The following is a 13,302-nucleotide window of genomic DNA, read 5'->3' on the forward strand; positions in this document are numbered from 1 at the left end:
GAAATGAGATGTTTTCCTCATAGAAAGCCTCTAAGGTCAAAAGATTAATTTATTTTTAAAAATTAAGGTTTTTCTAGCTGACAGAATAAAGGTAGTGTCCTGAGTCATGATAAAGATTAAGACACCTATATCTTCAATACCATGGACCTGCCATATGCAATTGCCCTTATGCAATTTTTATTAAACTTTCAATATGAAATTTTAAGGTAATTGCTGTGAATATATTATTTTAAGAGATTATTATATTTTAAAATGACCAGAATAACTGGTAATTCTTATCTTGTCTCTCTGCATTAATGCATTAATAAGCATATTTATTACTATGTTCTAGGGGGTTGTATAAAATAATTTATGAACATTATCTACTATTCACACCTCTGTAAGTTGGGTATTTATAACTATTATGTCCATTTTATAGAACAGGTTACTGAGGTATAGCAATTTTTTTTAAGACACAAAAGCAGGAGCTGGGAGTTTAACCTAATGGTAGAGTGGTTGCCTAGCATACACAAAGACCTGGGTTTGATTCCTCAGTACCACATACATAGAAAAAGCCAGAAATGGTGCTGTGGCTCAAGTAGTAAAGCTCTAGCCTTGAGAAAGCCAAAGACAGTGCCCAGGCCCTGAGTTCAAGGCCCAGGACTGGCAAAAAAAAAAAAAGAAACACAAAGGCAATAAGTGTCCAAGGCAAGATTCAAAAGTAGCTTTTCATATGTTTATCTCATGTTGTTATTTGGTATATTGTATATATGTTTTTTTGTTTATTTTAAATAGGAAAGGGAAAGGGAAAAACAAGATGATTGGTAGGGGGTGGGGTAGGGAAAGTGGGAGAAAACCCAGGGAAGGTATATCAGTGTTCAAGAAGTACCCACTACCTGATGAATTTAATGTAATCCTTTGATACATCAAATGGACAATAAAATACAATAAAAAAACCCACTAATTTCTGTCTACAAATATATACAGGAAAGCTTTTCCCTCCCTCCCTTCGTCCTTCCCTTTCTTCCTTCCTTCTTTCCTTTCTTCCTTTCTTTCCTATTGCGTGTTTCTGCTGGCTCTTTCATATTCTCCTTTTTTACAAATGGTATGCGCACTGTATTGCAAATTCCAAGTACAAAGGATTGCTATGATTTCTTCTCAGTATCAGACACAAGATCTCTATCAATGCACATCTTCTTTTACGTGCATGAAATCTCCCATTACTCCTTTAAGCCATAATTTCATACCTTGGAAATTACTTTTTGAAAACAACAAATTTATTCTAGAGGACTGTTGTGTAGATAGGTCTAAAGGTGAGATCAATTTCCTGTTTATTGTACTTTTCTCTTCATTCATTGTAGGCTTGGGCTTATCAGAGCAGTGTCCCTGCATCCCAAACAGTGTCATAGTGATGCCCATAGAACCCAGAAGTTTGTGAGTAGGCTCTTAGGGGCTGAAAGTAAATGACAAGGTGAAAAGAAAACTTCTATGCTAGTTTTTGGACACTTGGAATATAATTTAATTTTCATTTGTCAGAAAAATGAAATAAGTGGTAAGTGTTGGAGGCACTGAAATAAAATGTGCAATCTTTTGAAACATATCCTAAAGCCAAAAAATAAATTATACACATGGTAAAGTTTTAATAGAGATAGATACTTTTAGTGTGGTAGCAGTAAGGAAGGTCGCGTAGAATAAAACAAGTTAGGGAAATTTCTGGCAAAGACTGATGTGGTCTTGTGATTATAATGAATAAAAATTAGCTAGACAGTTGATATTAGGATGGAATGTTTAAACTTCTGATATTCAATCAATTTTACTTAAAAGATGTTAATTTAATTTACTTAATCTACTATGTACTTCACACTGATCAACAAGTTCAATGACATTCAATTTGTTTAATTCTTAGCACAAGCTTAAGAGTTAAGTCCTGATGTTTTATAAAAGGATGTAGGCACAAATGAGTAAGCATATTGCCTAAAAGTGAAAACAAAATGTCTACTGATTGCAAAAGCATGAATTCATTTTTAGGCTCTCTGGATCCAAAATGCATTTCCTTTGGTTTAAATTTTTATTGTCATTATAAAGGTGATAGACAGAGGGATTACATATACATAAGTCAGGTAAAGAGGACCTTTCATTTTGGAGCGTTACCCCTGCCCTTGCTCTCTCTCAGTTTTTCCTTCCCATCCCCATTCACAAGTCAGATAGTTTTCAAAATAGTGCCTGGTGATTACTAATACTGCATTTGTTCATTGTTTTTCCTGCCATTTCTGTGCCTCCTCTAATACACCCAAAGACATATAAATGAACAAATAGAACACAAAAAAGGGGGGAAAGTTAAACAGAAAAAAATCTTTTTGTTTATGTTTTCTAGAATTCATTACCCAACGCATTTTCTTAGCAATAGCACAGGTTTTCAGTCAGACAAGTAAGAATATTCCTTTCCTCCCTAAAAGTGAATGAGCACTGTTCATATACATACACAAGTACCTATATTCTTCTAAATTACCATTGTGCATGCAAACTATAGATGTTTTCTTGTAGACAAGAAGAACATAAACAAATGTGGGCTTGGCCCACTGCTCTCCCACATCAACAGAATATTATTTTCAAGGCATTTATTGTAACTTCCAAGCTACAAAGCAAATTATTTGCCCACATTAAATAAATTATTTTGAAAACCTAAAAGTGTGTTTCAATGCTTTTCTGATGCATTATCACATGGCAGAAGGTAAGAAGAGAAAGGCAGAGCATGAACCAAGCAAGAAGGGGACAAATTTTCTCATTACCTAACCTATTATCCCTGAAACAAAATTCTAGCTCATCACTGCAGTTATAATAAACCATTCATATGATCATGCCATTGTTCTATTCACATGGGTAGATACATTATGTCCTAAGGAGCCCTTAGAGATCCCACCTCTCAACACGATCCATTCGGGATTATGTTTCCCACACATCAACTCTGAATAACACCTGAAACCATAGCAGAGAGATAAGGCACCTTCAGGGCACAGAATGCTGTAATCAAGCCAATGATGCATAAAATTATTTCTGTCCTTCAATATTGTTTGTCAGACTGCCACTTTCTCTGTCAAGTAGAGGTGATGGAACATGCTGGACTATGTTCTTTATAATCTACCTCATCATAGCATGCTTGTTCCATTTGCATGCTGTTCAACAAAGGACAATTTGGAACACAAGTGCTTTTTTGTTCCAAACAATAAGAAATTAGTTTGCCCTCTCTGCTTCAGCTTTTTCTTTGACCTCGGAGGACACTGTTGCCATGCAACCTGATTTTTTTGGTCTAGGCATTTGGAATCACAGAGTTGATGTGTTAGAACTCCATAAATCAAGTTTTCCTTAATGGATGGAGGGCAATAATTGCCATTCTAAATGGCAATGTTAATAAAGATGCAATTACAGAGATTCACCACAAACTTGATCCACCCATTTTGGTAGGTATCTAGTTCAGTTTAGGGGAGTTATTCATCAGGTTGTGCAGGTTTGTTGAAATTAAAATATATGTATATATACCTCAAATGTTTTCTCCCCAAAATGACTTATTTTTTCATTTATTAATGAACAAGTTGCAGCAAGGCACTGATGATTCATGCCTGTAGCCCCTGTAAATCAGGAGATCAAGACCTGAACAATCATGGTTCAAACAGTTCAATTAGAAAACTTTCTGAGTTGACTAAATGAAAGGATCTCTGAGATATGGTAACAAGAGCTTTATCTTGTGTGATTGTTGTTCTTAATGTACTATGTTATTTCTCTCTTTTTTTGCCCTTTGGTTAATCTCATATTGTTACTGCATCGTATCTGACTTTGTTACCTGGTATATTGTATATATGTTTATTTATTTATTTGAAATAGGAAATGGAAGGAGAAAACAAGATGATTGGGAAGGGGTAGGGGAGGGAAATGGGGACAAAAACATATGAAGGGGTATCAATGTATGAGAAGTAATACACCCACTATCTGGTGAATGCAATTTTAACCCCTCTATACATTACCTTGATAATAAAAAATAAGATTAAAAAAACATGAAAAGGGGTGCCAGTGTGTGAGCAGTAATTCACCTGCTACCTGGTGAATGTAACTGTAACCCCTTTATACATTACCCTGACAATAAAAAATAATAAAAAAGAAGAAAACTTCCTGAGTAGACAAGGTTAGACAGACAGATAGACATGGACACAAACTCACCCACACAGAGACACACAGACTCAGCTTCATACATGCAGTGTTACAAACACTTTTACAAATGTTCCAAGAAACTATGCGCATGGATTCCTTTATGAAAATATTTCTTCCTGATAATTTATAACCATTGAATAAAAACCTGTTAGATATTTTATGCAGGCTCAAACACAGTTTTCCATTTTTCTTTTTGAACTTGCATTTCTGATTTTATGATTGTTTTTAACTTGAGGCAAAAAAACATTTTGAGTTTTTCTTGATTATTTCCTCCAGCTTCTGCCTCTATCGCTTCTCATTGGTTCCTTGTGACATGCAAATAATAGAGATTTCCTCTCTTGCGTTTAGTAGAGACACCAGGAAAATGGGTTGGAGATCTCTCTAGCTGGATGTAGAGTGGTTGCAATGAAAGGACCATGTCTCAGTTACCATGGTAGCTTTACAGGAATAGAAGGCACAGCACAATGGAATGGCAGTGAATGCTACACCAGAATCAACCCCTGTTATGTGAGGAGACATACAATTTACTTTCCATTTCCAGCAAAGGGAAATGCAAATGTTTTTGGCATCATTTAATAAGCACAATGACCATGTTCCCAAATATAGTCATAGTCTCAGGTATTAGAGATTCAACATACGAAATTATTGGGACTATTACAGGCCCAAACAGTTGTATGATCTAAATTCTTTGTCACAATTTATGGTCTATGTATTGACTGAAAAAAAAGAAGCCAGCTTTTCCCCACATTCTTTTACGACTTCAAATCAGGTCAAAGCATACATGCTTTTTCATTTTTTATGGTTAAGTGTGAACATAATTTTTATATATACTGATAGATTACAAACCATCTCAAGAAACAATGGCATAATAAATCATAGTGCTGTGGTTTTTTAAAGCTTACCTGGGCTCACCAATTTTCATCCATAATTCACAAATGGTTTGGAGAAGAAAGCATACTCTGTTACTGGAATTATCAGAGGATTTGGGTCAGAAACCACTTCTGTTACTGGAATTATCTGAAGGTTAACTAGGTTGGGTGTCCAGATATATTATGTACTCATAGGCTTGGGTCTACAAGCAGTTATGGCTGGAAGAGTTGGAGATTGATGGCCAGTAACTTCTTCTTTCTCAGCATTTTCTATGTACAAAATTAACTTTGGCTTCTTCAAGATATGGCAAGCCAAGATGGCTCTCGTTCTCAGGTCACCAGTTTCACAAAGGGAGTTTCCCTAGACACCTGATAGAGCACAGCACTTTTCTCTCATAATGTAGCCGTATGAGTTGCTTGCACCATATTCTGTTTTTAGATGGGACTAGTCCACATTCAGCTTAGATGGGGGCAATACAGCAGGGTAAATCATATGGCCTGCTTGACTGGGATGCCATGTTGGTGTCTAATGCTTGCAGTACTTAATATGTAGAGAGGAGGTAGAATTTCTGAGTCTTTGATAAATATAGCCGTCAACATAAAATTCACCCGGACATAAATTAGCTTTATCTATTGTTAAAACTGAAATTCAAACTTTAAAAAATTCCCCTAAATTTTCTTTGATAGCTCTAAGCGTCTATATCATAATCTATTCCCTGGCTTTAAAACTAGTGTGATCCCAAATCAGAAATTATATAATTGGAAATCAACAGTTCTCCCTATGATATCCTATCCTGAAATAGGAAACGACAATAAATAGCACATAGAACTATCAAGAAACTTAACTCTGCTGCTTATTCTTACTTTCCAAAGGGAATAGTCTAATTATATTCAGATGATAATTTTTGAGACACAGCTATTATTATGTTGATCTGATCATACTGAAACACACAAATGAGAGGAGAAATTAAAAACTTTGTCCTAATTAACAGAGCCAGTCTGTCAGAGCAAAATTGAAACTATATTTGATTGCATATTTAAACTACATATCAGCTCTAGGCAACATTTAGGTGAATCTAAAACATGGATTCTGCTATTCAATTAATACATTATTTTAGAATTATGCAATTTGGTAGCTTAAAAGAAAGTTAGTAGAGGTAAGACATGCTGACAACTATTTCCACAGGCTGTCATCTGCCTCTCCAGATCCTGTTCAAGAAAAAAGCCTTTCAGTGAAAGCTGTTTTAATAAGTACTGAAGACATGAGCAGGCAGTCCTCTGAAGCAAACTCAAGGTAAAGGCTACTTTTATTTTTCTGTACAGATAATGAAGTCAAGAGGACATTTGAATAGTATAAGTTCAGTATTTGTGTAACTGCTTCAACAAACCAGGAATATCATGTTGTCTCTTACATTTGGTACTTTCACAACCTTTTATTCTCTAATAAGTTTGTAAAAGATTGGAATGCTTGCTTATCTATTAACTACAGGGTTTCATGGTCATGGTCATTGAAGGCCAAGGTATTCAACAATAAGCAATGCTCTGAGATTCTAGGTATGTTTATAGCTTACATACCCAAATGAGACATCAAAATTGCTAATAAAAATGATAAATGGCTACAGATATATTTTCTCTGTTAAACATGAGATCCTTAGCTAAGTTTGCATTTCCAATTTAAAGTACTATTTTAACAGAATAATAGAATTCAACTTAAAAAAAGGATCAAGATTAATTTATACTCATGCATTTTGGAAAAATCCCATTTCTGAGAGAATATGTTAATATAGATGATTCATGAGAGCAAAAGCGTATATTATTTGAATAGAGCTTCTAATTCATAGAAAATATGGGTTATTTTGAAAGTTCTAATATATATATGTAAACATATACAGGTATGCATATATGTGTACAAAGGTCGATAAGAAAAATAATGAATAAGAATTAAATAGGAAAATTATATATATATATATCATATAGTAAATTCACTAAGAAATTATAAAAACAATAAAACCTTACCTTTTTTTGTATTCAAGCAAATGCAATTCATTATGTGAATAATTTTAAACAATAATCTAAAAGAGTTTCTGTTCGTTCACTTATTTTTTCAATTATTTTATCTTAAATTCACCTGGTAATTAAGATGATCATCAGGCTACTTAATTCAGAAAACAAAAAAACAAACAAACATAAAGGCCTCCTAGTATCTTTAAAACAATATGTACATAATTCTCCAACATTTTAGATTATTTACATATCCACAGAATATTTAATATTACTCTGTAATCCCACTCCTGGGCATTTACTCAAATATCTAGAAACAAAGGCATACTAAACCTACCATCACAACTATGTTCATCACAGCATTAGTCACCATAGCTAAGATATGGAACCAACCCAGATGCCCCTCCGTAGATGAATGGGTGGTGAAGATGTGGTATATTTATAACATACAATTCTATGCTGCCATCAGAAAGAATGACATTGCCCCACTTGTAAGGAAATGGAAAGACATGGAAAAATCATATTAAGTGAAGTAAGCCAGACCCAAAGAAACATAGGCTCAATGGTTTCCCTCATTTGTAACAATTAGTATACATTTAGGATTTTCCTAACAGAGGATCATAAGAGCTCAAAAACTATGTACATATGTCCATATAGGAAGGGGCTAAGTGAAATGAACTCCAGAAAACGGAAACAAGAGATTTATCTTTGCAATTATTGTTCTTAATATACTATGTTACATTATTTCTTTTTTCCCTTTAAGGTTTATCTCAGTGATATTACTGTATCTGACTTTGGTACTTAGTATAATGTATATATATTTATTTGTGTATTTGAAAATGGGAAGGTAAGGGTAAAACAAGATGAGTGGGAGGGGCTTGGGGTAGTGAAAGAGAGAGAAAAACATGGGAAGGAGTAACAATGTTCAAAAGCAATGTACCCACTATCTGATGAATATAACTATACATTACCACAACAATAAAATAAAATTTTAAAAATAAAAATATTAACTGCTCTTATGTTTAAAGTCTTTTGATTTTTTAATCTCTATTTTGTTTTTATTGGATAATTCCATTGAATTTTATGTAAAAAACAATATAGGTTGTCAACTGAACATAGTTTGATGACTGAATACAACGTGATTAGGTCATGGTAAGCTTATTTCATTTTTGACTTTGCACATGTTCACTTTCTATTTATCTTTTGATTTTTAAAGTAATGACTCTACTCATGAAAAAAGACTCTCTGTGAGTGGGACTGTAGCTCGAAGTGGTACAACACTGGCCCTTTGCTGAAGAGCTCAGGAACAGTCCCCAGGCCCTGAGTTCAAGCCCCAGGATTGGCAAACAAAAAAAGAGACTCCTGCTGGAAATCCATGAAAATTAAAAATACAAGAATATATCCATCATTTATGAAGAATACATTTGATATTTTTCAGTCTTTGTTTAGAGTTCAATACATTTATATTTTAAAGCTATAAACTGAATATTTCATAGTAGTGGTTCAATATCTTGTTTTAAAAAGTAATGGGTGGGCTGAGACTTTGGCCTAGTGGCAGATTGCCTGGCTAGCATGCACGAAGACCCAGGTCAAATTCCTCAGTACCACATACATAGAAAAAAAGCCAGAAGGTGCTGTGGCTCAAGGGATAGAGCTCTAGCTTTGAGAAAGCTCAAGGACCGTCATTAGGCCCTGAGTTCAAGACCCAGGACTGGCAAAAAGATCACTACTACACTGTTGGTGGGAGTGCAAACTCGTCCAACCACTATAGAAAGCAGTGTGGCAGTGCCTCAAAAGGCTAAACATAGAACTCCCCTATGACCCAGCAATTCCACTACTTGGCATTTACCCAACCATCCAGAAACAAGGACATACTAAACCCACTAGCACAACAATGTTCATTGCAGCACTATTCACCATAGCAAAGATATGGAACCAACCTAGATGTCCCTCAGTTGATGAGTGGATCAACAAGTTGTGGTATTTGTACACAATGGAATTCTATGCTGCTGTCAGAAAGAATGACATTGCCCCATTTGTTAGGAAATGGAAAGACTTAGAAAAGATCATATTAAGTGAAGTAAGCCAGACTCAAAGGAACATAGGCTCAATGGTTTCCCTCATTTGTCATAATCAGTAGAAACCTTGGGCTCTCCTAGCAGAGATTTGCAATAGAGCAAAACCTTGATACGAAAGGCCACATAGTAGGACGCTGAATGAAAGGATCGCTAGGATATAGAAACATATGCCATATAATGAATGATAGTTGTTCTTCAGGTACTATGTTATCTCTCATCTCTTTTGCTGTCTCTTGGTTATCTCATATTGTTACAGTATCTCACTTTGTTACCTGATATATTTGTTACCTGATATATATTTGTATTTGGTTATTTGAAATTGGATAAGGAACGGGGGAAAACAAGATGAGGGGTGGGGGTGGGGGGGAGGGAAATGGGGACCAAGATATGTGAAAGGGTATCAATGTATGGGAATTAATGCACCATTTATCTGGCAAATATCATGTAACCCTTCTATTAATTACAATAAAAATATATGAAAAAAGAGAAAACTCAGTGTGATCAATATTATTCTTAACTTCCTTTGTCATATTCATACATCACAGTATACACTTTTGTAGTTCTACGAGGCTGGTATAGTATCTGATTGACATATTTTCTCCTGTAAATGTGTGGGATTTTTTGTGCTTATTTTTTTGTGCTTATTTGTGGGTATTTCAGTTTATAGAAAATAGTTAAATCCATACATAGTGACAAGAAATTTGGACACCATATGGCTTTCTTAGTGAGAAATTTTCAAAATTTGAAGAATTCTGGGACAATATGCACATGAGTAGTGAAATGTGTATCACAGGGACTAAGGAACATGGCAATATTCAGAAGAAAATAAAGGAGCACACTTGTCCCCTTTTATAGTAGTACCCCTCCAGTGAACATTAGCTAACAGGCAACCACCTTTTACAGTGTGAAGCAGAAAATCTCATAAAATTTGTATTTAGCAGGCTTATTTTTGCATCCTGCTCTGCCTAACCACATATGATGTGACAAGGAAATACAAAATAATTTAAAAATTAACTAATTAATTAACAGATCAATCACACACAGAGAACTGTTGCATAATGGATTTGCAATTTAAACATTGTATAAATGCTAAGCTCTAAACTTTGCCCAAGTTAAGCAAACATTTGTATTAACTACGTTTAATGTCTTTACATGTAAATGCATACTGTTCTCTTATAGGGAATGTTTGAGGATTGGAAAGTACTATCAACATGTCTCTATTAATCACTCAATATACAACTAAGTAAATTTATCAGCACATGTACTACAGTGGTAAAGTATATACTAGGTGGACCTGGCCCAACTCACAATTACCTATGCCCTTTCACCTGAATAAAAGCGGCTTTTTACCTGATGCATATAATTAGTGCCAATTTTTTTGGAAACATAAGTTAAATACTTGAGTTCCATGCCAACCTAATCTATTTTGTGATTTATCTACAAAAATAAAATTATTAATAGAAGCCAATTAAAGTATGATGACAGAGGTAACTTTATGATCCAGACAATTTGGACAAGGACTTTAAATCTTATACTGTAGCATCTTTGGCTTTTTTTCATCTGTTAGCTCTGCCAAAAGAATTTTCTAAGGTGGACAGTGTATGTAGAAAGTTGTGGAGGTTTGTCTGTATGTGTGTGTGTGTGTGTGTGTGTGTGTGTGTGTGTGTGTGTGTGTGTGAGGAAAAAATATAACAACAATGAATCAAAGGAAGTGCTTGTCCTTGAGTGTTTTTTTTTAAACTTCAGGTCACAGACTTTAAAGGATGAATGGTGGTTCAGAAAGAAAAATGCTTCAATAAATCCAACATTTCTGTGATGAGTTTAATTAAATAAAATTGATGAATCATGAAAAAAATGGAATGGTATTACACTGTCAGTTTAAAGTAAGAAATCCTTGAGTATGAAAAATACAATGTTACTTAATGGATATGCAGATGGTGAACTCTAAAGTCTATCTACAGCTCTTAGCAAGCCTCTGTGCTGATATCCACACAGTTTTCCTAAATTTGTTTTGTGTACTTAGATACATAATATCTATTACACCTCCCCAAGTTAAGGCTTTACACATGGAAGTCTCCCCTTATATTTTGGTTATTAATATCAAGAAAAATTATTTCATGTAATAGTAATTTCAATTGGAAAGATTTGTTTCTTATTTTTTTGCTTCAGTACATGTTTATTCCTTTGTGCCTAGCTTCTCTGACAAGAATATCTACTGAGGTATAGCTGAACTAACTTCTGTTTGCTGAATGGGTGAAGATAGTTGGAAATGGGATTGATACAGATTCATCATAGAGCCAAATGGATAGTCCCAAAGAATGGGAGGGTTCAGAACTTTTGATTATTATGTTTCACAAACCAAAGAATTTGTTTAAGGTACTGAAAAATAACATATAGTTATTTTGACAACTGGAGAATCTGGGTAAGTATGGATCAGTTTTGAGAATACAGGAAGGTTTATTTACACAACTTCCATGTTTCTAAAGGTGTACGCTGCTTCTCTCTAATGCCAATTGACCATTTACGTTCCACAAGGTCTACCTTCTATAATTTTACTTCAGTTCAGAGGTGAAATAAGTTCAAGTAAGAAAAGTTTGTATCAGTAATGTGTTGTTATAATAGTCATGTTATTTGGAATATCATTAGAAGGTCACTGATTTCTTGTCCAATCATTCTATTAAAAATTACAGATCCAAAGTTTGTATCTATGTCATCATACCACACAACATTTTGGATGCTCTATACTTGTAATGAAGAGAGGGAATGGCACAGTAAACATAAAGGACGCTAATTTATATTCTAGGAGAATGTGTGGATCTTGTTAAAAAGTCAAAATCAAATTCCTGACAAAGCTCTCATAAAACATGGCCTAATTCCCTTAAATAATTGCATTTTAGAACTGGCATTTCTATTTGACCTCACATCCAAGCCAGGAATGACTCACAGGTCATTACAAATAAAACTCTCGAAACAAGGGTAAGACTGAAAGAAAGAAAAGGAAAACCTCATCCATCTTCTTCAGACCAAAAAAATCAATATGATATAGATTTGTCCTGAATGAAACTGGGAATGTGGTAAATTTCTTATTTTTGCTGACAGTATAAACTTAAACTTCTATAGGCATTTCCAACAAGACACTTGCAAAGATGCCAATTGTAATACAATATATGATAGACAATGTTTTCCGTGTTCCTTTAATCCTTCTGAATAATCTGTGTCAAAGGGCTCTCAAGACGTTACTTGAGGGACATATCAAGATAACTTTCTGGTCTGGGATTAAATAAAGAGCTGTCCTTGGAGAATTTAGGCAGTCATAGTCACACATTTTGTTTTTGTGTGCACCACACTATAAATACAAGGACATTAACAATCCTACCAAATTTCAGGAATTATAGCTGGCAGCTTTGGCTTTTACTTGAATATGAGTAAAAGGTAAACATCCTTTCATATACACACAAACATATGCAATCATATGTTTATGCCTTATTATAATTTGTTAATATGAATTCTAAAAAATGCTATTTGTGGCAGCCCTGGATATTACATCTCACAAAGAACTCTGTACATGTGACAAGGATTACAACTGGTTGACAATCCCCCTCTCCTAACCCCTAGCTTACAACAAAGCCACATATTGCTTCAAATGCCTTTAATGGCATTCCATTAAAAGAAGCAATTTTCCCAATGTGGAATTCTTCTAACAGGCAATATTTGTTCCACAACCATATGTTTTTTACTGAAAACTGTTGTGAATTCATTGCAACTTGTCACTTTATCCAATTTTATGTTTTCTTTTTTACAAACTTTACTTCTTGAATAAAACCCATATTTCCTAACTGTTCCTCACCATCTACTTCAGTGGCACACTTGACTAACGTGTTGACATTTATATAAGGTATTTATGTAGTTTTAGATAAATAACAAGATATTTACATGTTTTACAAAATTTTTATTTTACATGAAGGTATTTTTAAATAAAATCAATATTTATTATTTCATATATATTTGTATAGTTTTTTGTACATAGTTTTATGGCCAAACAAATTGATTTCTCACAAGCATATTTGTTTGCACTGTAAACCTTTTGTAGCAGTTGTGTTTGGATAGTTTTGTTTACTCTATTCCTGTAGCCCTTTTATAAAACATAACAATTTTTCTAAAATTTTCTTTTT

Source organism: Megascapheus bottae, chromosome 13 (genome assembly GCF_031878675.1).
Source record: "Megascapheus bottae isolate mThoBot1 chromosome 13, mThoBot2.hap1, whole genome shotgun sequence".
In the NCBI taxonomy this organism is placed as follows: domain Eukaryota; kingdom Metazoa; phylum Chordata; class Mammalia; order Rodentia; family Geomyidae; genus Megascapheus; species Megascapheus bottae.